The 14,543-nt window shown below is 46.2% G+C and overlaps 1 pseudogene; it reads right to left on the reverse strand.

Moving 5' to 3' along the window:
* Nucleotides 1-7,426: 7,426 nt before the first annotated feature.
* Nucleotides 7,427-7,628, reverse strand: LOC122933575 (annotated as a pseudogene).
* Between the last annotated feature and the right edge of the window lie 6,915 nt (nt 7,629-14,543).

Here is a 14,543-nt window from a genome sequence, read left to right on the forward strand (position 1 = left end):
TATTAGGAAATTAGGGAAGCAGGTATGTATGCGATACATAGGGGCCAGCCTAGATGCACAGATGGACAACCAACCAGGCAATCAGCCCAGCAGGACTGAAAACAGTCGTCGGGCCCCCGAAGCCATGGGGCCGAAGCAGGTCGTCGGGCCCCCGAAGCCATGGGGCCGAAGCAGGTCGTCGGGCCCCCGAAGCCATTGATCAACATGGAGCGATCAACATGGATTATTAGGAAATTAGGGAAGCAGGTATGTGTGCGATACATAGGGGCCAAATCAGCCTAGATGCACAGATGGACAACCAACCAGGCAATCAGCCCAGCAGGTTTGAAAACAGTCGGGCCCCCGAAGCCATGGGGCCGAAGCAGTCGTCGGGCCCCCGAAGCCATGGGGCCGAAGCAGTCGTCGGGCCCCCGAAGCCATGGGGCCGAAGCAGTCATCGGGCCCCCGAAGCCATGGGGCCGAAGCAGTCGTCGGGCCCCCGAAGCCATGGGGCCGAAACAGTCGTCGGGCCCCCGAAGCCATGTTTTTTTTTTTGTTTTTTTTTTAAGAGTGACATGAATAAGGTGCACGTGAATTAAACCACGAGCCTGAATAACATGCAAGGCGAAAGATCGTTAGGAACGAGACCTGACCGACTTGGAAGTTGACCCCAATAGTTCAACTGCATGACCTGAAAAGACGAAGGGAAACGTGACAGAAATTGAGATAATAACGGACATTATCTAAAATTAATAACATAAGCTGGCAAGCAGGTAAAGATATGAGTCATTCAAAAGCATTGCTGCACAGGTGGACAGACAACCATTGGTCAGACCCCTGAAGCCATGGGGCTGAAGCAACCACCAGGGGCCCATGGGGCCGGGCAGCCGCCGGGATGCGAACCTTAGAATTAAGGACGGCTGGGGAAAAGATTGGGCCTTAACCCAACGGGTTTAGTAAGCAACCGGGACTCGATAACCTAGAAAGACAAAGACATGGACTCGCATAACCTCCAACAGAAACCTGGGACACTAACCAGCCTACAACCATGTCTAACCCTTAACAAACAAAACATGAAAAGCGGTCAAGGGGCCCCCGGAGCCATGAGGCCAGATCGGTCATAGGGCCCCCGAAGCCAGAGGGATGACGTTGCGGTGACGATATGTAATTAAAACGTAAGCCGGACCTGATGGCATATGAAGCGACTTGAATGATTGGATTGGCTAGAAGGTGGCCCAAGGAACATGACTACCGACAGGCGTTAAAAATATAGACATTAGTAATCCGAAGCACGTGCGTACATAAAACACTAACCACCGCGAACCATAAACGTAAACATGAAATGCCTGAGGCATTTCAAGTTCGCTAAGAGAAGTCTCATATCGTGACAAACAAATAAACAACTTGTGAAAACATAGCAGGAAACGTACTCCTATCGGCCCACTGACCTCAGCTGAGGAGCTGTTTGGTGAACTGGGGCAGGAGACCAATCTGAGTGAATACGAACCAGAAGTAAAAGGAGACCAGTCTGAGTGAATACGAACCAGGATTAAACAAACTAGGCCTATGGAATGTGACAGACCACCGAGGAAGGGAACGTAAGCCTGAAAAGAACGCAGTTATGTTTGTCAGGAGAGAGGTACCAGAGCGGTGGGTGCAGACTGCCCCGGTGAGATTGAGCAAAACCATGACGTAGCAATAAACAGGAGAATGCAGCTTTGAGTGGGAGCAGAGTACAACACATGATGTAACAAATGGGTGAATGCAGCTTTGGATGTGAGTGGTACCTAAAAACATGGTATAGGCGCAGCTCTGAGTATGGGTAGCGCATGAAAAGCATGGTATAAAGCAGACGTATAAATGCAACCTGAAAGTGAGCAGAGTATGACGTGATGCGAAAGCAGACATGTGGACGCAGCTCTAGTAGTGAAAGGAGTATAGGACAAGATGTGAAAAGCAGACATGCGGACGCAGCTTTGGATGTGAACGGAATATTAACTTGATGTGACCGCAGACATGGAAAGCGGCTTTGGTGAGTGGGGTATACAACCTGGTGTAGCAGTAGAAGTGTGAACACAACTTTGGGTATAAGCAGAGCATGAAAATTGGTATAAACGCAGCTCTGGTTGTGAGTGGAGCAAGGTGGGAACACCAGGGTGGTGCGTCCAGAGCATGAAAACGGAGTAACAGTAGCAGCAATGGCTGTAAGCAGAATATACAACATGTAATAACAGGCATGTAATACGGATCCGGCTGTCGGCTGGGGACGGAATGAGATGTAACAGCCAACCGGTGAGTGCAGCTTGAATGTGAGACCAATCTGAGTGAATACGAACCAAGAGTAGAAAAGTGCAGTACAGTGAAGACATGCGGATGCAGCATAAGACATAAAAAAAAAGCCGAAAGTGTAAATGCCGCTCAGGATAACAGCGGAGCATGAAAGTATGAGATTGTGGATAAGCTCTGCCTGTATATTTATGTTTAAATTGTACTGGAGCTGTCATTTGGCATTCCGGGCACTAGAGGCCGCTGTTTTGCAGCACAGTCAGCATGCTTCTGGGTGAACCAGTAAATGTTGATCTGACACGGTGGAAGGATTGTGCTGTGAGGGGCTGAATCCGATTCCATCCTGGCTTGCGGATGTCCGGCAGTGAATGGATACTCAAAGGAAGGAGAGCATCTGTTGTCCCCTGTCTGGATCCAGCACTTTGAAAGAGAGGTTGTCCCAGGAAGACCAGTTCCAGTGTATGGACAGAAAACCTTAGCATCAAGCAAGGCCGCACGGTTGCTGAGAGCTTGGTGGCCATCCTGGGTAAGCGGCATCCTAGGGCCCAGAACGGACGCAGGTCAGTACACCTGATTACCAATTGTACTTCACTGTTTGGCGCCTAAAGTAACAGAGACTAGCCTAGGCCTTGTAATAGCTAGTCAGTTAGGGTTATAGCTTTGTTAGGCCTAATTGACTTGCAGGCTCTGCTGCGTCTGCCACCGGTTAGGTGTGTCTTCTATAGCGGCACAGTACGACTTGTAGGCTCTGCTGTGTACGCCAGCAGGCTAGGCCTGTCCCTCGGACAGGGACGGTGACTGTGGGCCTGGGGTATTACTTATACTGTTTGTACTTGTGTTAATACTGTTTCCAAAGTAAAGTTTATATTCTTGCATATAAAGCTGGTGTCAGTGTTGCTTCCATGTCTGTGACTTTGCTGTATCCTGGGGAGCCCACCCCGATACACGGCTTACGAAAGTGAAATACATGAAGCTTAAAGATGGTGGTAGCGGGGGGAAAAGGGGGGGGGGACACATGGCAAGGAACAGCTACAGCAAAAGGCCTAAACAATAAACTCTGCGTCCGATCTTCAAACATGACGTCAGGTGCAGCCCGGGTAACTCTTACTTCAGCCGGATTGCTGTAAAGAAACTTTTCATACGAGACGAACGAAGCAAAGTGAAACTTGTAAGATTTATAGGAACCAACTCTTATTACCAACAAACAAAAATGAAAAGCAAATGGAAGTATTTAGGCCCAAACGAGCAAACCTGAGGTAGCAGATTCTGAGGCGAAGCCTCCCGTTCGCTATCAAAGTCGGATCCGACCGGCCTGGAGAGACGGCCCCGGCCCAACCTACTTGCGTAGTATGGCGCGTGCATGCTATGGTAGCAGAGAGCAAAATAACAAGCTCCATGCTGCAAAGAAAGACTCCTACCACCAGAGAAGCTAGTCTGCTAATGACACCCAGCGGCAGCTGTGCACCTGAAAACACACACCTGTGAGTGAGGGTGTGGCTCGTATATGAAGAGCCTCCGCCCCTCCCACAAATGCAGGCTGACTAATCAGCCTTACCAACATACAGTAGAATACCGCACCATACCTGTTACATCCAGTGACGTCTCCTGTGATGTAGACTTTCCTCAACGTCTTCATTCAGAGATAAGACCGCCATGACACCTTCTTTCAGCCGCTTCTCGTCTCTGCAGAGTTTCACAGAATTTTTTTTAGGTTCCTCACTTTACTATCATCCTCACTGTCATCCTGCTGCCCCCCAATACTGTGCTAGAGCCAGACAGATAGTCCCCCATTCCCCATAATATTATAATGGCCCCCTCTTTGTTGTTAATGTAAATTGCCCTCTGAGGTTCGCAGTGAGGCCTGGCTGGGGCATGGGGCCTAATGAGGACTAACAGTGGATTAATACAAAGGATTATTACTGTGGGGGCCTAAGTGGAATCTGCTGCACAATAGGCCTATGGGAAAGAATATTACTAGTACTACTCACTGTGCATATTCCACCTCGGCCCCCACAATAATAATCCTCCATTATTAATACTGGTCCAGTATGAGTCCTCCTGAGGCTGGGCTGAGACACATTTGCCCCACAAAAATTACCTCTCTGGGCAGCAAGCAATCGCTAAACTGAAGAAATACACCTACTGCTGCCCTGACCCCCTGACTGGTCTGAGTGGTGCAGCAGGCCAGGCTCTGTTTAGTTTATAAAATTGTGCCCCAGCTCAGTAGCTTAGGCTACATTCACACTAGCGGCAGAAAGGATCCGACAGGCTGTTCACTCTGTCAGATCCATCCAGCATTTTGCGGGAACGGAATTGCGGACCCATTCCTTTCTATGGGGCAGCACAATGTGCTGCCCAGATACGGAATTGCAGACCCACACTTCCGGGTCCACAATTCCGTTCCCGAAAAAAATAGAACATGTCCTATTCTTGTCCGCAATTGCGGACAAGAACAGGCATATTCTATTAATGCGGAACGCACATTACCGCTGTCCGTGTTTTGAGGATCCTCGGATCCGTGGATCCGCAAAACACGTTGCGGACGTGGGAATGGACCCTTAGGCTGAGCCTCAGAGGGACTTAAACTTGCTCAGTGACTGTCTGGACTCTGCAGAGATACTTGTCTGGACCTGAGACTGAGAGGAGGGCAGACCTGATTCCAAAGCAGGATATAAAGGACCAAGAGGAAGCCGATAGCCAAGCAGCAGGCATTGAAGTGCCATGAGAGCCAGTCCAAGCAGGACCGTGGCAGTCAGGCGGTGCTGGTGACAGATGACCAGAGACAGTACTGCCTCTGGGATGCCATCTGCCCATCTCTGCTGTACACTCCATATACCAGGGTAGGCCTGGTATATGGACAGCAGAGATGGGCAGAAACTGCAGATGGCATCCCAGCGAGGCATACCGTCTCTCTCAGTCAGTGTCCCTGGGCTGGTCATCCTTCACCAGCACCCTGACTGCCATGATGCCATCCACTTGGCAGCCTTGGCCTGGCTCTCATGGCACTGGCACAGTGGCACTTCACTCATATATTACCCCTAACGCCTACCCTCAGTCCATGCCAACATACACACTGTGACTGACCTAATTCACTCAGGGTGGGACTGGGAATGACACTGACTGCGGCGCTGTGTGAAAAAAAAACAAAAAAAACAGCGCCAGCGATTTAAGATTTTGTTGTTGCAGCGGACAGCGCCCCCTGCAGTGTGGCGCCCGGGGCAACGGCCCCACGCTACGCCCCTGTCTGCGGCTTCTGGCCAGCTGCATAAGAGAGAATCAGATCATTCTATACCCGGCTGGCGGCCCTGAGGAGGGCTTGGGTGACCCTCCTAGATATTGGCCCACAGGAAAATTTCCCTGTAGAGTCGATGGCCAATCCACCCCTGATCAGTGGATACAACAAGGGCTCGGCTGATTAAACTTACACAGCTCCTGCACTGTCCAATCAGTACACGTGTGTGTAGGTTCTACATGTATGTTCTGCTTCTCTTGGCCAGGAGAGCGTGCACTGATTATGGGGTGAGGTGCTGTAGAAATAAATTGGCACAGGTGGTCTGTGTAAGTTGGGACACCTGTGCTATGAACACAAGATATTGTGCTACAAGGACATGCTGCCATGAGACTTCTAAATGTCCTTTCCTCCCACCAGGGGCATAGCTTTGTGACAAGGGTACACCCAGCCTTTCTGCTGCCTCCCCCCATGCTAAATCCTCAACCCAACGCATGATGTGTTTAAACAGATGAACACAGTCATGCACTTACTTATAGCTATGTGTGTCACTGTTACTCAGGCATGACTTAAAATTCATGTCATTGCATTCAAGAGCTTACAGTAGAACTGGGAGAGGAAGAGCAAAAAATCATAAAACATTGACTAAAAGAGCTAAAATTCTAAATCCTAGGAGAACAATAACTAATTTCAAGGGCATTTGGAGCCAGTTGTTTCAAAGAAAATTTGTATTTTATTTTGCAAATCAGAACAATCTGAATCTGAATCTCAATAAGTTTGCTCATCTCCAGTGCTGTCCATGGAAAAAATTTATGACCTCGGTCTCATCGAGGCTAAAGTGGGGGTGGAGGGTTTGCTGTTGGGTGTCCTCGTTGGTGGTCACCAGTTCTTACGTTTGCTGCTGTTTCCTCTTTGTTGGGTGAGGCCCTGTCCTCTACCTCGACCATCTTCTTTTTGGAGTGATCAGCGATGGGGCTGTCCCTCCCCTTTCTCTTCCCTTTCCTGACCTCTGGGGAGTCAAGAGGGGGAAAATCCTCCAAGGAGAGGGCTGCAGCAGCTGGAGGAGGGGTTAGTGTTGCTGCAGTGGTGACAATGGGGTGGGTTGGGCTTGGGGCGGTTGAGGGTGCCACTGAGGTAATGGGCAGTTGGATAAGGGAATCCTCAGTAGTGGTGACAACGGGGCGGGAGGGAGGCCGGGAGAGGGGGGGGACGGAAGCATGGCCTAGGGCAGGTGTCTGCTTACCCTCCTTTTTGGACTCCTTCGCTTTGGGTCTTGTTGCTGCCGGAAGTGCGGCTGCGGTGGGGTTCCCGCTGGCCGGTGCTCTGGCTGCGACCGCTGCCCAGGTGCGTTCTCTTTGTGGGCAGTCCTTGTAGATGTGTGAAGCCAGTCCGCACAGGTTGCATGCCGTCCTCTTAGGGCAGTCCCGGGTTTTGTGCCCTGTCACTCAACAGATCCAGCAGGCCACTTCCTTGCAGTCACTCAGCCTATGCCCCTTCTTGCCACATTTCCTGCAGGTCTGCAGCATGTTGGAGTAGTAGATGAGCGCTTGGAGGTTGAGGTAGAGGCCATGGCTTCTTCCTTCTTCCTGCCTTCGTCTCCCTGAGAAATCTTCGCAAAGGGTCCCTTTTGGCAACATGGGGCGGGGCTATGCAGATTCCTTCTTGCTGGGCGGAGCTTCTTCCGGGGAAGGGCGGAGCTTCTTCCGGGAAAGGGCTTCACCGAGCCTCTTTTCCTCGTCGGGGTCCTCCGAGGCCGGAGTCTTCAGGCCGGAGTCATCAGTCCTCGTCGTCGGGGTTCCTCGTCGAGTCTTCGCAAAGTCTTCTCCTGGATCGCAGTCGGAGAAGATCTTCCAGTAATCGTGTTCGGGCTGTTGAGATCCAAGTAAGCACTGTCTAACGTCGTACACCAAGACTATTAAGCCACAGGCCAAGAGGAGGTCGGAGACCAGAGCACTCTTGTTCCCTGGGGAATAGCCCTGCACCCAATAGCAGCAGTGAGCTGAAGCTGAATTAAATCAACGATGCTCAAAAGCAGAGTGCAGGGGGTACCCACAAGGACCTGGGCAGTCAAGAAAAGGCAGACTGATAAGAACAGATACTACACTTGATCTTAGCCAAAAGGCCGAGAAGCGAAAAAGGGTGGATCTTACCACACTCAGTAGAGGGATCTACACCAGGTGGCGTGACAGTCCTAATGTTAAGATGGCAGAAGGACACTTGTGACCGGCACTTTTGTAGTTTAAGGCAAATGAGGAATCTCCTGTTGTGCCTTGAAAGCAAAGCCATACCTGGAAGGAGGGTTTGGGGCTAAACAGGACACCTGCCTAACAGACACAGAGCACCCACCCCGATAGGGGCGACCCCATAGGGAACCTGTCCCTGTATTGGGGCCTAATCTCTAAATAAACCCTATTTACACAGCCCTACATGCCATGTTTCATCCCGAATTGCCGGAACTCATCAGGGGACTTCAATGAACTTGAAGGGAATATAGTATCGACTATAGGAAGGTACCCAGTCGTGTTCACTGTATGGACTTTCAGTGGCAGACGTCCGTACTCCGGTGTGGGAAAGTGTCCCCTATCCAACTTCGTCTCACCACAATTTGTAGTAGTTTGGGAGAGCGCCCCATATACATGTATAAATGTCATGGGAGCTCTTTAATCCAAGCGCTGCAAAACACTTTCTGCCCCTGGACTGCCACTTTCACGGACAGTACAGTAATGCCTGCAAGGGACCAATCAGAATGGTCCCTTGCCGGCGATCGCTCCGATTGGTTAGTCTGACTAAGTGCAGACTAACCAGTCCAGTAATGCCGGCAAGGGACCAACCAGAGTGGTCCCTTGCCGGCGATTGCTCCGATTGGTTAGTCTGACTAAAATGCAGACTAACCAATCGGTTCTGCAGATCGGAACCTAAAATAAGGCACTTGCTGGTCCATGCCACGCATTGTGCCTCCCCTTGATGTTCTGCCTTCTGCTCCCTGGTGTCTGAGTGCCTCATCTGTACCGGCCATGCTCCATAAACTCTGGCCGTGTTTAGTCCATGCCGGCCCTGCCCCCATATGTGCCGGTCCTGCCCGCATTTCGAACCATTTTGAACAAGAGCATTGCAAAGTATAATAAAGCCATCAGCCACACACGATCCAAGTAAAGTATGAAATAAAAAGTTAAAGTTAAATGTAAAAAATAAAAATGGAAATTAAAGGGCTTCTGTCAGCCCACTAAACCCTTCTTTTTTTCCCCCGTTAATATTAATCCCTACACTGCAAGCTCCCTGTACATATGCTAAATATTCATTTTCGTTCAGTAGATATTGTTAAAAATCAAGTTTTATAATATGTAAATTACCTTGCTACCAGCAAGTAGGGCGGCTACTTGCTGGTAGCAGCCGCATCCTCCTCTCATCATGACGCCCCCTCCGCCGTTTGATTGACAGGGCCTCTCTCCAGGCCGCTCCATCCTCAATGCGCCTGCGCCGGGTGTGGATGTGACGTCATCGGCGCAGGCGCACTGAGAGGCGGCCGCTCTGTCGGCCGCTCCATCCTCAATGCGCCTGCGCCGATGACGTCACATCTACACCCGGCGCAGGCGCATTGAGGATGGAGTGGCTTGGAGAGAGGCCGCCTCTCAGTGCGCCTGCACCGATTAAAGAAAGGTACGGCGCAGGCGCGATATTTTGAATTCGAACAGGGCCAGCAGAGAACGAACCCGTTCCCTGGCCCTGTCAATCAAACGGCGGAGGGGGCGTCATGATGAGAGGAGGATGCGGCTGCTACCAGCAAGTAGCCGCCCTACTTGCTGGTAGCAAGGTAATTTACATATTATAAAACTTGATTTTTAACAATATCTACTGAACGAAAATGAATATTTAGCATATGTACAGGGAGCTTGCAGTGTAGGGATTAATATTAACGGGGGGAAAAAAAAGGGTTTTGTGGGCTGACAGAAGTCCTTTAAAAATAAAATAAATTACCTTTTCCTATATACGCTCATTTATAAGAGATTAAAAAATGAAAAAAATAATAATAAACTACACATATTAGATATCACCGCATCCGTGACGACTGAATCTATCTATATACACTCACCTAAAGAATTATTAGGAACACCTGTTCTATTTCTCATTAATGCGATTATCTAGTCAACCAATGATGTGGCAGTTGCTTCAATGCATGGAGGGTTGTGGTCCTGGTCAAGACAATCTCCTGAACTCCAAACTGAATGTCAGAATGGGAAAGAAAGGTGATTTAAGCAATTTTGAGCGTGGCATGATTGTTGGTGCCAGACGGCCGGTCTGAGTATTTCACAATCTGCTCAGTTACTGGCGAGCTCACCAAAATTGGACAGTTGAAGACTGGTAAAATGGTTTCTTGAACATGACAATGAGTTCACTGTACTAAAATGGCCCCCACAGTCACCAGATCTCAACCCAATAGAGCATCTTTGGGATGTGGTGGAACGGGAGCTTTGTGCCCTGGATGTGCATCCCTCAAATCTCCATCAACTGCAAGATGCTATCCTATCAATATGGGCCAACATTTCTAAAGAATGCTATCAGCACCTTGTTGAATCAATGCCACATAGAATTAAGGCAGTTCTGAAGGTAAAAGGGGGTCCAATACCGTATTAGTATGGTGTTCCTAATAATACTTTAGGTGAGTGTGTATATATATATATGAGAAAAATGGCGGCACTGACTACAAATAGAAGAAAATGGGTGCACGTTCCAGGGGAATGGACTCCTTACCCCAACCAGTATATCCAGAAAAAGGACTGCACTCCGGCAAGATGAAGGTGAAGTTAATCTTTAATCAACCATACCGTATGGTTGATTAAAGATTAACTTCACCTTGCCGGAGTGCTGTCCTTTTTCTGGATATATATATATATATATATATATATATATATATATAAATAATCACATGATTCACCCTGTCCGATAAACACCATTAAAAAAACTGTCAAAAATAGCTAGTCACCACATCACAAAAAGTGCAACACTAAGCGATCAAAAAGGCAGACGTCCTACAAAATAGTACCAATAAAACGGTCACCTCATCGCACAAAAAAATAAGCTCATACATAAGAAAATCGCTTAAAAAATTAAATAACTATAGCTCTTAGAACGTGGAGACACTAAAACATATTTTCTTTTTGTTTCAAATATGCTATTATTTGTTTTAAAGTAAAATACATTTTAAAAAGTATACATATTAGGTATCACCGTGTCTGCAACAACCAGCTCTATAAAAATATCACATGACCTAACACCTCAGCTGAACACCCAAAAAAAATATATATATATAAAACAGTGCCAAAAAAGCAATTTTTTTGTCACCTTACATCACAAAAATTGCAACACCAAGCGATCAAAAAGGAGTATGCCCTCCAAAATAGTAAAATCAAACTATTACCTCATCCCACAAAAAATGAGACCCTACTTAAGACGATTGGTCAAAAAGTTTAAAAGCTATGGCTCTCAGACTATGGCAACACTAAAACATAATTTGTTTTGTTTCAAAAATGCTATTATTGTGTAAAACTTAAATAAATAAGAAAAAGTATACATATTAGGTATTGCCACATCCGTAACGACCCGCTCTATAACAATGTCACATGACCTAACCCCTCAGGTGAATAATGTAAAAATAAATAAATAAAAACTGTTCAAAAACAACACATTTTTTGGTCACCTTTGCCCCATAAAGTGTAATAATGAATGATATCATATGTACCCAAAAATGGTACCAATAGAAACATCAACTCTTTCTGCAAAAACAAGCCCCTGGACAAGATGATTGGCAGAAAAAAAAAAATAAGACATTCAGAAAATGGAGAAACAAAAACATATTTTTTTCCAAAAATGCTTTATTATGTAAAACTGAAACAAATATAGAAAGTAGACATATTTGATATCATTGCATCCGCAACAACCTGCTTTATAAAAATAGCACATGATCTACTTGTCAGATGAATCTTGCAAAAACATAAAAAAGGTTGCCAAAACAGCCAATTTTTGGTTACCTTGCCTCACAAAAAACATAATATAGAGCAATTAAAAATCATATTACCCCAAAATACTACCAATAAAATCATCACCTTATCCCCTAGTTTCCAAAATGGGGTAACTTTTTGGGAGTTTCTATTGTAATGGTGCATCAGGGGGGCTTTAAATGGGACATGGCATCTAAAAATCAGTCCATCAAAATCTGCTTTCCAAAAACCATATGACGCTCCTTTTCTTCTGCGCCTTGCCATGTGCCCTTTTATCAATTTACGACCACATGTGGGGTGTTTCTGTAAAGCACAGAATCAGAGTAAAAAAATATTGAGTTTTTTTTTTTGGCTGTTAACCCTCTACGTGTTAAAGAAAAAAACTGATTAAAATGGAAAATCTGCATTTTCCTTTAATTCTTGTGGAACACCTAAAGGGTTAAAGAAGTTTGTAAAATCAGTTTTGAGTAACTTGAGGGGTGTAGTTTCTGCAATGGGGTAATTTATGGGGGGTTTCCACTATAAAAGCCCCACAAAGTGACTTCAGACCTGAACTGGTACTTAAAAATTGGGTTTTGGAAATTTTCTTAAACATTTTAAGAATTGCTTCTAAAATTCTGATTTTAAAAGTGCAGATTTTAAGGTGCTCGAGTTCTATTATATCAGAAAATCATGAGAACTGGGTATAAATAAAACGTAACTTTTACTATTTAATTCTAAAATAAGGTTTAAATAAACCACATTGTTGTGAGACAATACACGAATTTAGTGAAAACGCCACCTACTCATTCCACAGGATAAATGGAAAAGAAAAAGGGTGGATCTTACCACATTCAGTAGAGGGATCTACACCAGGTGGCGTGACAGTCCTAATGTTAAGATGGTAGAAGGACATTTGTGACCGGTACTCTTGTAGATCACGGCAAATGAGGAATCTCCTTTTATGGGGTATGTGCAGATAGTACATATATAGCCGTATGGCAGTCATGAAGGGGTTAACAATAATCTGTCCCTGAACTGCTGAATAGTAATTTTTGTAAATAAAGTCTTTCCTGTTCACTGTCCCTAGTGCCTGTCACATCTCTCCCTGCACTAGGTTTACTGCAAAATGGCGGAGACCGAGCAGGGGGAGACTTTTTATAGGGCTGTGAAATCACAGGGGCTGGCTAGCTGCTGATTGGCTATCTGCATGGTATTATGGGTGCTCTCTCGGTTCCGGGCTTCTTACTTCCTCTTTCTAACATGTGCAGCTGCCATTTTAGAAAAATACTATTCATTAAAACCAAGTTGTCCTTCACCAGTGTATAAAATATCACTTTCCTCAAAATAATGAGTCGCAGTTCCATGCGTATTCTCACAATCCTCCGGCTGAGGCCGATGACTAGATCTCCTCAGAGGGTGCCCTATCATGCCACTGCTCCTGTCTGCCTGCCTGCCACCATGTTGTGTGCTGTACAGCTACTGCCACCATCATGCCATCATGCCACTGCCTGCCTTCCACCCATCATGTTCTGTGACATACAGCTGCTGCCAGCATCTGCCTTCCTCCTATCATGTTTCTGCTGATATTTCCCCTACTGCCACTTCCGTTACCTGCTACTTAGCTGCCACTACTACTACTACCACCATCCTCCTAAACAGCGCACACACATCTTCTGCCTTGTCTGTCCCAAGCAATTTTGCAAATTCCTTCATAGTTCCTATCAGATCATTTATAAAAGATTTACTTTTACAAACTAACTCAGCCAGAAGTTTTCCGGGGTAACCTACTCAGTCATTTATTCTGTCATGTTCTTCCATTTTAATATTTTACTTTCTGAGGATTCTTTATATACTTTTTCTCCGCTTCTGACACTGCTCCCATCAACTCACATTTAACTATTCTTATACAATTAAATGAATTAACCCATAATTAATAAAAAAAAGAAAATGGACTTCACACAATACACAATATTCTTTCTAACAAAGATAAAACCAGCCTGTAGATCATGTGGATCCAATGATGTTTCCATTAATTTCTTCAATTACTCTTCTAGATTGATTTCAAGCTGCAGCTCAGGTGCATGTCCTTTCTCACAGAGCATGTCCTTTCTGCCGCAGCTCTCGTCCTGTCCATGTTATTCCTGCCGGCACCTGTGATGGCTTCTAACCATGGAAAGGGCTGGTGACCGATAAAGGATATAAGTGAGCATGTGCGTCCTCCTCAGTAATCTTACTTAGAGAAATAAGGAAAACAACAAACAGCAGGTGGCTCTATACAGGTAAATTTTATTAAATAACTCAGCGGCCATATTACTTAACAATTAATTTGCTGATTTATAGGTGTAGAAATAATAGTTTTCTGTATTAAATCCAGATATTTGTAGAGGTTGTACAGGATTAGAACTTGTGGCTGCTTTCTTAGAGAAACAGCCCCACATCTGTCTTTAGGTGTCACGGCAAGTGGGGATAAGAGGAACACCAAGGAAACAAACAGCAACAGGTAAACAAGCTAGGGAGAAGGGAATGGTAACCTCCCCAAAGCTAGGGAGAAGGGAATGGTAACCTCCTAACAATCTCTAAGCCTCTCCCTGACTGCTGACAGTATAAGCAAGTACTGATGGTGAACGAACTCATACGCTGGAACCTAAGCCCTGTGGACACAAACGCTAACCCTAACTTAGGGATCGGGGAATGAGACAGCCAGTACCTTCAACAGGCAAGCCAATTAAAAATAAAGACTCTGTACTTGAACTTATGAACTCTGTTATTACCAGAGGAGGTTGCTGTTATTCAGGCAAAGGCTCATACAAGATGTACCACGGTGGAAGCAAAAGGAAATGATCGAGCAGACAAGGCAGCCAAGCAAGCTGCACCCCAGCCACTAAATGCTGTTGCCGCCCCGCTGAGAGCCTTGAGACCTGAGGACATTTCAGTAAGTATATTTCAAAGAATGCTCGAACAAGCCCCTTCAGAGGAAAAGGAACTTTGGGCAAAACAAGGCCCAAACCTGATGAACATGGAATTTGGAGAAACAAGGACAAAATGTGTCTACCACCCCCTCTATACCCAGC

The sequence above is a fragment of the Bufo gargarizans genome, chromosome 3 (genome assembly GCF_014858855.1).
Source record: "Bufo gargarizans isolate SCDJY-AF-19 chromosome 3, ASM1485885v1, whole genome shotgun sequence".
NCBI lineage: Eukaryota > Metazoa > Chordata > Amphibia > Anura > Bufonidae > Bufo > Bufo gargarizans.